At 38.7% G+C, this 14,617-nt stretch overlaps 1 non-coding gene across 1 annotated transcript; it reads right to left on the bottom strand.

The window, feature by feature from the left end:
• Positions 1–1,179: 1,179 nt before the first annotated feature.
• LOC111756196 (small nucleolar RNA SNORA73 family) lies at positions 1,180–1,383 on the bottom strand. Its single transcript, XR_002790672.1, has one exon. It is a non-coding gene; the product is annotated as a small nucleolar RNA SNORA73 family (small nucleolar RNA).
• Positions 1,384–14,617: the final 13,234 nt, after the last annotated feature.

Here is a 14,617-nt window from a genome sequence, read left to right on the forward strand (position 1 = left end):
AAGGTGACAGTGGTCCTGTAAGGCTCTTCACGTACTCTGTCCATTGACACTGCATGACTATCCTGGGAGACAGGTGAATTCGTTCCTCATCTTGACACATAAGGACATTGAAACTCCAGAAGTTCAGTGACTTTCCCAAGCTCACCAAATTAGTCAGTAGCAGAGTTGGAGTTCCAAGTCAGGTCTCCCTGCATCCTAAGACCATGCAGTCAACGATATAATACTCAGTCGCATGTCGAATGCATGAGATGAAAGCTCAGATTGACCAACGTGTTATGTCCAGGAGGATAATAAAAGCCAGGAGAAACTGCCCAGGAGGCTGGACAGGTAGGTAGAGATCTTAGTCTAGAAGGTGAACATGTTCAACTAAAATAGGACCTTGAACTGGTGAACGTTTTTGAGCAGAGTTGTATTGCTAGATTGAACCCTAGTCTCTAAAGCTGGTCCTGTGCTGGTCAGGGCAGGCAGGGAATCACTTCCCGAGAGAATATTAGAAAATAGAAATATTTAGTATACATGCTATATCTGTTTAGGCCACATGCTACTCACAGAGCTGTGGCTTCTCAGCTTCTCTATCTGAGCAGCTGTCTGCCAGTATCCCTGTCATAGACATCCTCAGTTCCTGGACTCACCAGGTTCTGGACTCAATCCTTTAAACATATTCTCTCTTGGACATTTCAACCAGAAGCAAATAAGGCTAGTGATCCTTGTGATGAGATCCTAACTAGGACCTGAGAGTGTAAAGATTAGAGCTTCCAAAGATTAAAAAAGGAAGATGGTAGAGTCAAACGTTGGCCTCTCTCTGTATCTCTTTATATACCTATCAGTATCTAGATCTATGTCAACATCAATATCAACACCAATGTGAACACCAATATCAATATTAATATCAATATCAATAGACAGATCAAGAGATTCAAGGTGATGGCAGAAAGGCCACCTAGATAAACCCAGGTGATAGATGTAGGATTTGGGAAGAGATCCCTTGTACTACAAAGATCTAGTCATGTTTCCATTCTATTTTTTTTTTAGGTTTGTAATGCAAATTTATTTCTTTACCTATTTTTTTTTTGATACTGGGGATTGAGCTGTGGTACCTGTCTGGCATGTGCTTGTGCCAGCTGCTGAGCTAAACCCTAGACCCCTATAGCTCAAGTTTGAAGGCTTAAGTTGACTAGATATTGTTTTCTGCATGGTTTATCTCCACGGTCACTGCCCAAAGGACTCTGAGAAGTTGTAGGAATATGCAGGCGTGGACACAAGGCCCAGCTTCTTCTCCAACGGTGTGGGAAAGGACTGTACATCACGGGGCAGAGCCCTATGCTCCCCTATGCCACCTGGACAGAGCCCAGAGAGACTGACCTCCCGGCGTATCCATGTTGGATCCATTCTATTTTTAAAAACTGAGATGAAACTCACATACTCACATTCTTTTTCTTTTCTTTCTTTTTTTTTTTTTTTATTTGTGATGCTAGGGATCAAACCCAGGGCTTGTGCGTGCAAGGCAAGAACTCTACTGCTGAGCCACATCTCCAGCCCTACTCTTAAACTGCAGCCCAACAATTTTTTAGTGTATTCTGAAAGTGGTTCAACCACTATTGAATTCCAGGATGTTTTCAACACTCTAAAAAAGACCCGTAACCATTAACAACCACTCTGCATTTCCTTCTGTCTCAAGCCCCTGGCAACCACTCACCTTCTGTTGCTATGGCTGTGGCTAATCCAGACATTTTATGCTTTTTAAAGAAAATGTTAAAATAAAAAAAGAATAAAAATGATGACACAGAATTTCAAAACAAAACAATAGGTTAACAATGATTAATATATCGTGTATTGTTATCTTCAAAGTAGTTGCTCAGATTACAAGATACAGGCATGAAAAAAATCATCCAACAATGAAAGCACGAACCATTCTTTTTGATGAACTAATAGAGATTAGTAATATAATTATCTATCTTGTATGTGTGTGTATAAATATGAATATATACACATGTATCATCTTTTCCTTTCTTTCTTTTCTCCATGACCTATTTTTATACTCTTCACATCTCCCCCTTATTCCCTTCCTTTTGTCCTCTGTGTTATTTTTCTTACATGATTACATCTTTCTACTTTGTATGATAATCAGATTTATACTTCTTGCTTCATGGAGTTGTCTTTTACAATAAATAAAAAGTCACGGGGAAATAAATTACTATATTGCCTTTTGTACTTACTTATGTTATCACACTTACTGGTGCTCTGCATTTGTTTATGTGGATTTGAGTCACTTTCCAGAGTCCTGACACTTTGGCCTGAAGAAAATGAGCATCCTTCATTATTTTTATAGAGCAAGTTTTCTAGTGATAACTAGTGTCTTGTTTTCATTTTCCTAGAAATGTCTTCATGTTGCCTCTATTTTTTAAGGATATTGTTTTGGATATAAAAGTTTTGTTTTATAGTATTTTCCTTTGAATGCTCCAAATATGCCATCCCATTGCCTTCTGGGCTTCATGATCTCTGATGAAAAGTCAGTTGTTAATATTATTAAGGGTCTGTTATATGTAGCAATTCACCTCTCTACGGCTGCTTTTTTTTTTTTTTTTTTTTTGTAGCAGGGATCAAACTCATAAGCTCTTTGTCAGGCAGGCGCTTATGCTGCTGAGCTAAATCCCCAGCTCCTCTATTGCTGCTGTGATGATACTCTTCGTCTTTGCATCTCAACAGTTCATTTATATGTGTCTAGGTGAGGATCTTTCTGAGTTCACCCCACTTGGAGCTTACTAAGCGTCTTGGATATATAGATGAATCTTTTTCATCAATTTTGAGAAATTTTAGCTATCATTTTTTTCCAAATATTTTCTCTTTCTTTTCTTTGTCTTTTTAGTACTTCATATGTATGTGTGTGTGTGTGTGTGTGTGTGTGTGCATGCGCATTATTAATGGTACTTTCTAGCTCTCTGAGGGTCTTTGTATTTTTCCTCATTATTTTTTCCTTCCTATATACTCATCTGATCTGTCACCAAGATTGCTGATTTTTCTTCTGCCTGTTCTAGTCTTCTGATGACTTCCTCTAAGTGAATGTTTCATTTTAGTTACTATATACTCAAGTCTAGAATTGCCTTTAGATTTTTTATAACTGTATATTTATAACTGTATATTCTATATTTGTGACATAACATTCTCATAATTTCCTTTAGTTTTTCAATATGATTTTCTTAGTTCTCAAAATATATTTTCAATAGCGAGTTTAAAGTCTTGGTCTAGTAAGTCCAACATCTGGGCTTCCTTATTTGTGTACTCTTGGCCCATACTTTCACATCTTTGTGTATCTCGTATTTTTGATATTGTTGAAAACTGTACCTTTTAAATACTATAATGTAGAATTCTTGACATCAGATATTTTTCCCTCTCTAGAGTTTATTGTTATTCTTTGCCATTCACTTTGTGTCTTTTCTAAGTTGTCCTGTGTTTTAGGTTGTTCATTGTTGCTAAACAGAATATCACATTCTAGGTAATTTACAAACAACAGAAACTTACTTCTTATAGTTTTGGAGGCTGAGATGGTTAAGAGCAGAGTGTCAGCATCTGGTGAGTCTTTATGCTACTCACAGCATGACAAAAGGCTGTGACTATTTATAAGACAAACAGCATTCTAGCTCAGGCCTCTGTTCCTCTTCTTCTAAAATCACAAATTCCATCATGGAGGCCCCATCCTCATGACATCATCCAATCCTGATGTCTTAGTTACTTTCTTGCTGCTGAAACAAAGTACCCAACACCCAAAGTTAAAGGAGAACAGATTTATTTAGCTCACAGTTTGTAGCTGTTTCAGTCCACAGTCAGTTGGCTCCAAGGCACAGTGGACTGACTGGTGGAGAGGCAGTGCAGAAGAGAACTAGTCCATGGCCAAGTGGGGCAGGCATAAGGTAGCCAACAGTGAAGGCAAGCAACAATAGCAACTTCTCACTGCTCCTTTTACATTCTGTTTAGACTATCAGGTACCAAAATAATCAGTGGACTAATTTAGTAATCATCTTTAACCTAGGCCCTTAATCCTACAGTTGCATCATTAATCAATCCTAGCATTACACACTCTAGATCCAACCACCTCTGAAAAATCCCCACTTATGATGTCATAAATCTTTGGGGGGACATCTAGATACCAGCCATAAAACTACTTACCTCTCAAAGGTTCCACACCATTAACATATATACCTGGACATTAAGTTTCCCGCACATGGACTTTGCAGGATACATTCATATGATTAACATTCTGTAAAATCAGTAGTCGTCATTATGGGCCACCAGTGAAGTCTCTGTTTGCTCAGCTACTAATAATGAGACAATGGTGTCCTTATGTGCTGTGGGCCAATGATTCTCCCATCCTTTGTTTTGAGGTCCCATGTGAACACTGGGACACAATGTCAACATTCTGCCATATTGCAAAAGAAAAAACTCTGAAAAACTCATTTGCTAAAATAAAAGTTTAAGTACCAAATATGCCTTTAAAAGTGTAGAACCTATTGTGAAATTATAATAAAATAAAAAATGTATTGATGCAAAAAAATAACAAAAGGAGAAACATCAATGAGGTATTATGAGATAAATGGAAGCCTGGCAGAGACTGTTTTTATTCAAGAATCTAATAACATAAAAAAGAATGATACCATAGAAGAATTTTGAACTGTACTAGAAGTAACAAAGAACTAGAGTGAAATAAAAGCACATCAAACCATCAATGCTGAGAAGGTGTCAGAAATTCAGTAGTAAAAGAAAAAGAATAAAAATTATGGGAAAGAAGAATGGAGAACCAAATATGTGATCCACCAGATGGAGAATTGGAGTTCCCAAAGAAGACATTTGTTCATTCACTCATCTAACAAACATTTATAAACACAAGCTTGGTGCTAGGCTCTGAGAATAAAGTGTGAACAAAACAATTTGTGCCATAAAGAGGCCCACATTCTGGAGGAAATACAGACAATAAACAAGTAAGAATAATATAAACAATTAGTATGCATATTATAGAAAACACTGGCATGGAGTCATGAGTCATAGAAAGAAAGGGAACACAGAACGGGGGTTGCAGAGAGCATGTATTGAGGGGGTTGGACTTGGGATGGTGACAGTGAAGCAGACACCTCAGTGACATGACAGAGAAGGCACTGTGGAGGTCTGTAGAGAGAATGTTCCAGAAACACAGCATCACATGTAAAAATGCTTTAAGAAGGAAATGAACGTGGTGATTCTGAGACAAAAAAGAATTCCAAAATGAGTAGTGTGAATCGAGGAACAGAGACAGTAACAGGAAGAAAAATAGAGAGACAGGAGTCAGTGTGACTGGTTCCAAAGGTCATTGTTATTCTCAGTGCACTCCGTGGGCCAGCAAGATGCAAAGTCCCTGGCCTGATGTTCAATTTACAGGGACAGGATATGTGCGCAACAGGTCCCTTCGTGATGGTAAGCACATTACAGTCTGAGAGGCAGTCTTCTAGGCCCCATTCATTCTATCTGTGAAGAGAATCCACTGGAGAGATATGAAGGAATGATTTTGGATTTAAAAGGGTCCCTCTAGGGGCTGGGGATTTAGCTCAGTGGCATAAGCCTGCCTTGCAAGTAGGCCGTTGTGAGTTCAATCCCTGGTACTGATAAAAAGGAAAAAGACAAAAAAAAAAAAAGGGGTCCCTCTAACTATTGTGTGGAGAACAGAACAGTTACACGGGGTCAAGATTGAACACTGGGAGATGAGTGTAAGCCTTTATGAGAGGGAGAGAGAGAAAGAGAGCGAGACTGAGGGACTAGTAACTTGGATCAAAATGGTAGAACTGATCAAATCAATGGTCATTTTGGAGAGCTAATAGACATGGCATGAATTATGGGAGGTGATTAGGAAATAGAAGAATGTAGCGTGACTCTTCAGTGTTTGAACCTGAGTGACAAAGTAGGTGACGGAGCCCTTCATGGAGAAGGGAAAGGCTGAAGAAGACTAGTTTCTGGGGAGAGGAGGGAACCAATTGATACTTTGGTATTCTGTACTGGACATTTTAAATTTGAGATACCTGTCAGACATTAATTGGAAATGTCATTACCAGATATATATGCAACCTGAAGGTCAAAGTGATGTCAATACTAGAGGTAGAAAATCAAGAGGCATCAGTACATAAAAGAGTTTTAAAGCCACAGCACTTAAAGCCTGGTGGCTACAGAATCAAAGTGCTGGACCCAAAAATGAGATCATGATGAAAAAGAAACACATGACTAAACAAATATATTGTGGAACTTATTCCAAATATATGTTTTTAAAATGTAGGCGTTCAGAAAAGAGCTGCCCCAATTTGGATTCCTGACAAAATTCTCTTTCTATGGAAATGTACTTTCAATTTCTTTATTTTGAACAGAAGTCTTGTATGGGAAAGAAACAGCCTGCAATGGCCTCAATCAATGCTGGTTTGTGATGATTAGAGATGTCACCTGACAGGGCCAGTAAGGAAGGAAGGCAGAGAAATCTGACACAGATTTAGTAATTATTGCTGAAGGTATCACCTCACACTTGCAAGTGTCAGATGCCTTTGTAAACAAGCCTTTTAAAGCGCACTTTAAAATCAATATGGGAAATGGTTGTCTGTGAAAATCATGCACATCCATCACCAAAACAAATTAAACTACCAAAAACCTGTCCTAACATAATGGGTTATTGTGTCTGGGATGAAAATATGTCATAACAAAAATATAGGTTCAAACATACACATATCTCGGTGCCTCTAGTGGAGATGAATACCATGCTGAATATTGTGTTGGATAATCCAAAAATTGGCTCTACCAATGACAGAAACACTGACTTCCAAGATGGTAGTGAAGAGTTTGAATAAAATCTTTTGTTAGAAAACAACCAGAAGAAAGCAGTAAATTCAAATTTTTATAATATATAATTTTAAGTTGTATATGTAATGAGTTTATTCTAATAGATTTGTAAGCAAACATTTACTTCATTTGAGCCCTGGAGCTTGTTTTAGATTTAAATTATACAAAATTTTGAGAGTGTTCTCAAATGGAGAATGGGCAGAAGTACATTTTGTTCTGGGTTGCCTCATTTTTAAGCATCAGTTCAATACTAAGTATTGTATCAGCTACAATGCTAAGTGACAGTCGTGGCAGGCTTACATGCACACACAGAGATAGCATGAAGGCGCAGGAAGAATCAGTGAGCCTGGGAAAATCATTTTAGAGTTATTCTGACAGTTACTTCATCGATAAATACCTGTTGAGGTATGACACCAGTGGCCCTTAACTCAGACAGCTCCTCAGAGCTTGGGCTGCCCTGCACCTACAGCATTGCTGGTGATTGCAGTGCTCATGGGCTCTCTCTTGGGCTGGCTTTGCTCACTCCTTTCCTAAGATGTTCCATGTTAGTGGCTTCTCTGGCTTCTTGGGGTCTCCAATGCACATTCAGTTTCACTCTCACAGCTTCACTTGAACACTGCCCTCTCAGGGAGACACTAACTGACCTCCCAGGCCTTCTTCTGAAATCTAAGTGAAATATTTCCTGACCTCAAGACACTTGTGATTCTGCATGCTTGTAAATCCAGCGCCACGCAGATTGATTTCAAGGCTGGCTGCCAGCTCGAGACGTAGCTAGATCCTCTTAAATCGTGAATGTACAGGTCTCTGAGACTTGCATGGCTGAGCAGTATGAATCAAGCCCCAGGAAACAAATTTCTTAAGCTCCTAGGGCTTTTTTCCTTAATGCAGTGTCTTGGGCTCTCTTCTTAAATGATAGTCTCACAGATTTGCACCCTTGAGATTTCAGTGCGTATGGGTACCTTGCAGGATGCCTCCCTCAAGGCATATTTCCTATTATCCTGTTGTAAAGTACTTTGCTTGTTTTTAATACTAATCTTTTCAGCAACCACTCTCTCTTCTGCTCTGTCTTTGTAGGTTCATTATTTCTGACAAAACTGAAAACCTTTTAAATTGGCTTTTTGCTCTTGTTTCTCACAGTAGATCTTACTAAAAGCAGAAGCAATAACCATGCTACACACTAAATGTTGGGCTGTCTTAAAATTCCCCCACCAGATTAATTAGTCCACTGCTCTTAATATTAGTGTCCTGCAAAGTCTCAGGACATGAGTAAAATGTACACAAATTCTGCCAAAGCACAACGCATGTGACCTGGAGTCCAACTATCAATGGAGTTCTTATTCTTAGCTGAAACCTCTGAGCTGGTCTTCATTCTCTGGTCTTTTGAGCTCTGACAGAATCTCTCACTCAGCATTCCTTGCAGTATTTTGGACTTTTTTCATCTAGAAACTCCACACCTTTCCAAACTCCTCCCTCAAACTAGTTACAAAGGCTTCTGAACCACATGGTCAGGTATAGCCACGGAAATGACCTCACTTCTTTGGTATCAACATCTGAGTTACTTTCCTCATAACTTGGAAAACAAAAAAGAAAGAGAGGTTTATTTGGGGTCACATTTCAGTCCATAGTCAGTTCACATCCAAGACAGGATGGTGTGGTGGAAAAATAACTGCTCGTATCATGGCTGCCAAAACTCAGAGAGAGTTGGGGTAGAAAGGGGGAGCCAGGAAGGGAGATGTATATCCTTTTAGGTTATATCCACAGTCTTGACATCTCTTTGATACAGCTGATCCACCTCCTATAAAAGGGAAAAAAGTGTGAGCACCCACCACGGAACAAGATACTTCCCCTGCTCCACATTGGACAGTGGACTCAACAACTACAGAAAAAACATGCCAACTTCCAATTAAGAATTATAACTTGAACCTAAGCCTCGAGCTCTGCTGCTTTTAGAAAACCTCATTAAAACCACAGGAAAGAGGTTAATGATCACAATTAAGGCATCTGTTAACAAAGCCCAATAGGAAAAAACAACAACAAAATTTGGTAGTTGGAAAGCAGATAGATAAATGACCCTTAGCTTAGAACTAATAAACCTGAGTTTTAAGCCAGCCAAGGGTGAATCCAAGAGCCAATCCAATTTATAGAAAGAGTGCTTGTATAACTCAGCAATGATCATTTGATCATCTCTGGAACATCTCTGGAAATAGTGGTGAGGATTTGATTAAGCATTCAAGGACTGATTGAAAAATTTTAGGGACCACATAAGAGACAGCATTGCACGCCCAATTTTCCCTGCCTGCGGGAGGCCAGGCACAGTTGAAGGACACAGGAGAAATGAGCAAACATAATTCATGGATCATGAAATTCCCATCTCTTCTCACTCAGTTTACAAAACTCTATGGCTAGGCCTTCTTCCTCCAGTAGAAGCCTGCTGACCAACTGACACTGGACTGCTCACGGAAAAGCTGTCACAGCACAAGCTTCCAGTAACCTTTTTATGTGCGAATGACTTAAAATCATCAGACATCTGAGGGAAACCTTTAACATGCAAATTGGAGAACAAAACCAAAAAGGGGAGCATGTTAGGCAGACAGCTCCTTAAAGTATCCACATCCTAATCCCCAGAACCAATAAATATGTTAGCTTACATGACACTTTTGCAGGTTTAAATTTGTAAATGCAATTAAACTTGCTAATGACCTAACTTGTGATGAGGAGATTACTCTGGATTTCCCAACGATCCCAATCTAATCGTGTGATCCTTTCATGCCAAGGACTTTTTTTTTTTGTCATGGTCAGGAGGAGACGTGACAATGAAAGAAGAGTCTTAGAGATGTGACATTACCAGCTTTAAATATGTGGGAAAGCAGCCAGACAACAGAGAACGTGGGTGGTCTCTAAAAGCTGGAACAGGCAACGAAATGTTTGTCTCCGAGCCTCCCGAAGGAAATGGTTCTTCCAACACCATCATTTCAGCTCAGCGAAACCATATTGAATTTCTGACCTACAGAACTCAAAAATAATATACTTGTGTTAAAAGTTTTATAGCAGCAATTAGAATCAATACAGGGGTATTTAGAGAAACAGATATGATTCGGGGAGAAGAAAATATCTTTTTAAAAGTGTTAGTTTCCTCAAAGGGATGAAGCACTGCAAACATGAAATAGGAACAGGATTCTATTTTAAGAAAAGCAATATTCTGAGACCAAAACAGACCACTTCAAGTTAAAAATATGGTAGGAGAAATTTTCAAAAGTCAGCAGCAGGCTTGGAAGATATAGATGCAGAAATCTCTCAGAAAGTAGATTTAAAAAGACAAAGATCTAGAATACAGGAAAGAAAAGAGGAAAAGAAGAAAACGAAGGTGGTTATCCCCAAATAAAAAGACTTCCACCGATAACACAAAAACACAGGAGAATTTATCTGAAACAAAACAATTCTAAACATATCCCCAGAGTGGGACATGACTTGCCAGATTGAAAAGGGCCACAAGTGCCAAGTAAGACGGATAGAAATAGAACCACACAAAGTAATATTACTGTGAAATTTCAGAACATCTGTCCAGTTCTGAGAGGAATATAAAAGATTCAACTACATATAATGAATTAACAACATCTCTCGTGCTCTATTGTTACTTATTTTTAGAGTACATTTTTAGATGAATATAGGTTTCTATTGGTTACATTTTTGTTATATTGTTCCTTTTCTTACTATTCAAGCTCCCGCTGTGGTCACTATGGTATTTTTATGTAAAGTATTGTTATGTTCCACGTCAGGTTGCCAGTCTAGCTCTCTTTTCATATTTGCACAGAGTATCGTGTTCAATTTCCCCAGAGTTCTTTGCCTTTTTTATTGCTGTTTTTTCCTTTCCTTTTGTTTTGTTTGTTTTTTGTGTTTGCTTTTTTGAGACAGGGCCTCACTGTGTAATTCAGGCTGTCCCTGAACTCACTATGTAGCTCAGGCTGGCCTTGAATTTGAGGCAATCCTCTTGTCTCAGCCTTCTGAGAGCTCGGCTTTCAGGCCTGTGCCACAGCACCCAGCTGTTATTTATTTTAAAAGATATAATAATATTGATTATTTTAAAAATATAATCTGAAGTATCTGTGTCTTCCCATTAGTAAGTTTAACACATTTTCACTTATTGCAGTTTTTGTTATTCCAAAACGTATCTCACAGTGTATACTTATAAGGATCTGTAGTTGTTTCTTTTTTACTGCTGTTTTTCTTTGATAGAGAGAATTTCTTTTTATTGGTTTAAGGTATATATATTTGGTCTTGTGATTGTCATCATTAATTTAAAGTCCTACTCAAGTTTATTAATCTTTACTTTTTAAGTGTGGTAATACTTACATCTTTTCCTTCTTATTTTTGTTGTTCCCTGCAAGTATCTTCTTGATACTCACCCGATTCTTTTTACTGGCAATCTGCTTCATCTCCAAAAACACTAAGTTGTCTTTGGTGTTCCTGTATACTGCTGTAACATGCATGTGGGCTTTTACTTATTTCTTTTACTTGGTGTTTTGTAAGCCTTTTCTGTTTTTAAAATTTCTATTTATTTATTTATTTAGTTAGTTATTCATTCATTCATTCTTTATTTTAAAGAGAATAAAGCCAAACAGAATAAAGGTGATCAAAAAACTAGTGAAAGTGATACAGGATTTCAGAATAGGACAATAAGAAATGAACAATGGTTACCAGAATGTCTCTTGTTATCTTCAAAATTGCTGCCTATATCATAATGAAATCAAACAAAAAGACAACAGAATAGAACAAAACAAAACAATGAGAACAATATTAGATTTCAAAAACAAGACAGAATTGCCCCACATTTGCTGCATCGCATATTGTCATCCTCTTTATAGATGCTCAGATTACCAGCCTTACACTTGCAATGTCAATCAAACGACACAAGCATCAGGTGTTTTTATACTTCAATTGCTATCAACTCGGCCTGTGCTTTGAATCAGCCGGTTGCTTGCTGACCAGGTGGGTGGGTGGGTAGGGGCTGGTTCTTGTCTCCCAGTCACCACGCCTGTTGGCTCCTGGAAGGGCAAACTGACTGCTGACTAGGCCTCCCAGGCCCAGCATGGCTCCCATCAACTCATGGGAAGGGCAAACTGGCTTGTTTCTCATCTCGGGCCCCACACGGCTTGCCGTGCTCAGGGGAAGGGCGAAACGTAACCTTTTTCAAGACAAGGACTGTATTTTCAACTTTAGGAAGCTGAATATTCATTATTTCAACTATTTCATTTTATCAATATTTTTCTTTTCCCACAATTCTTATTTTCTGAATATTTTACTTTTACATCTATCTTCCCTGTTTCAGAACATTTAGGAATAGGTTTTTTCCCTCTTCATCATTTCCTGCTGCTGCTTAGAAGAATTCGTCAACTTGATTCTCCATGTACTTAGTTTGTTTTTCAGTTATTTCCATCCTGCTACCACTCCACTCATGTTTTTTATTTCAATGATAACACTGTTCACACTTTAAAATTTCCACTTGATTCTTTTCAATAATTTCTTACTTTTGCATCATGTGCTTAAAAATCTTTCCTTGTTTTCCAAATTATTTTTATAATGTTTAGTTCAAATTCTGGATCCGTTTCACAATTATTCTCCCGCAGGTGGATTGCACTGTTTACTTCATAAGGTAATTGCGGGTGTCTACCTAGGTATTTTGGGCTGTAAAATTTGTGTTACCATGAATGGGTCAGCAACTTGTCTGGTGAAGAGTATGGGTGAACCCCAAAAGGCCAGGTTGCCATCTGTGTCCCTTTGGATAGATGTGAGTTAAATCAAAGGAGGAGTGTCTAAGGAAGCCCACACACCTCAGAGGGACAGTTGGCATCCTCTTCACCGCCATAGTAGGTGACTAGGGTTTCGCCTGGCATCAATTCCTCTCTCTGCAGAGACCCAGCCATCTTGTGTGCATTCCTGACACTGCAGGCATTTCAGGAGGAGAAGCAGGAGCAGAACTTTTTAAAATTAAAGATACACATACACACACACACACACACACACACACACACACCGCCAACTCAGTAAGCTTTACTTCTGATTCTGCTTTAGAATCACATTGGGGCAATTTTTTTTTTTAATGACACCTTGTCACAGACCGGCAAAGCCAGAATTCCTGGAATGAGGCCTAGAAGCAAATATTGATTTTCTTAACATTACAGTTTGAGGGAAAAAAGTGGGGTGGGCAAGCAAAAGCAATGAACTTGTAAAACTGTAGGGAAAAAATAGTACAATGAATACCACTATAGTCCTCCGAAACTTACCACATTTGCTCCCTCCCTTCTCTCCTCCCCGTTTTTGGGAGTTCTGTTTTGCTGATGTATGTGAAAGTGAGTCACAGACTTCCGGTAGTTCAGAGTGAGTCTCCTAGAACAAGGACATTTTCCTGCATATTATTGTTATCTGGTATAAATATTTTTTAAAGCTTCCAAAGGTGAATTTAACGTGCAGCAAAGATGAAAATCACCTTCCTCACCACCTGTCCACCCCTGCATCTCAGTGCCCTATCCCTCCTCCCCCAGCACACGAGTGTGCGAGCATACACAAACACACACTCACACATACTGCGGCTCAAAGCTACCTCCCAACAGCCCAGTAGATGCCAACAGTTCTCGGTTCCTCGCGTTCACATTTCCTCCCATATCTGTGGCTTCTCCAGAGTAGGTTTGAGGTCAGGACCCATCCACATGGGCTACAAGGTCACCTTGACAGACCTGAAGCCCTGAAGCTCTGTATATTTATTTCATGATGTTGATATGTGCTAAAGCAGCGGGAGAAATCATTTCAGGCAAAATACAACAGCGTGGAAAAAGTGAAGGCAATCCACAGTCCTAATGCAAAATAAAATCTGATCTTGAATTTCTTCATAACCATTGCTAAAAGTGTTCAAAATATTTCTTTAGTGAGAGCAATATACACAAAGACTAACAAGTCGCCCATGAACCCATTTCTGTGTTACATAGTCTAGTCCTCAACTTCCCTTTTAAAAACAATTTCTTGTAGTAGTTCATCTTCCCCAACACCATCACCAAATTAGATATTATAAGTTGTGAATTTTTCCTGGTCTGATGCAAGAGATGTGGTAATGTAGTCATTTATAAATTTTATTGGATATTCATAATGTTTACCAATGTTTAAAAAGATTTGTGTATAAAAAGTGCATAGTCTTTCTCACCCTCCAATCCTACCATGAAGTAATCTATGTTTTCTGATCACTTTGTAGCCTCCAAATATATATACACAAGAAAGTTCTAGAAAGATGATGGTGAACTTACCCAGATGAAATGTGGGGATCATCAGGGAAAATCCATCCAGGCTAGTGAGAGGCAAACAGGAATCCTAAATAGAATCCTTCTCAAAGATTAAGAAAGACACAAAAGGACACATAAGCAACAACTCTGAGATGAAAGAGAAGAAAATTAAAAAATAGCATAGACAGATGAAGAATATGTTTCTGAGAGTTGAACCTCATAAAACAACTGGAAAATTTTTGGACAAATTTACTCTCTGCCTTTGGTGAAATGGGAAAAAGCAAGGAGTCTAAAGAAAAAAGGATGAAAAATAAGATGCTTGAAAAACAGCGCCTCAGAAAGTTGGGCATCTGTTGCCTCTAGGGTTTTATGCCCTGGTAACCCACTTTCAGGTAAATCCCTACATGGGCTACAGTCATGTTTGTGCATAGGCTCAAGGACACTCACTGAAACACTAATACTATTAGGAAGAAACATGGGAATCGACCTACAGGCCATCAGTAGAA

This window comes from Cavia porcellus, unplaced genomic scaffold (genome assembly GCF_034190915.1).
Source record: "Cavia porcellus strain 051 isolate PalLab524CR breed Dunkin Hartley unplaced genomic scaffold, mCavPor4.1 scaffold_5, whole genome shotgun sequence".
Lineage (NCBI taxonomy): Eukaryota > Metazoa > Chordata > Mammalia > Rodentia > Caviidae > Cavia > Cavia porcellus.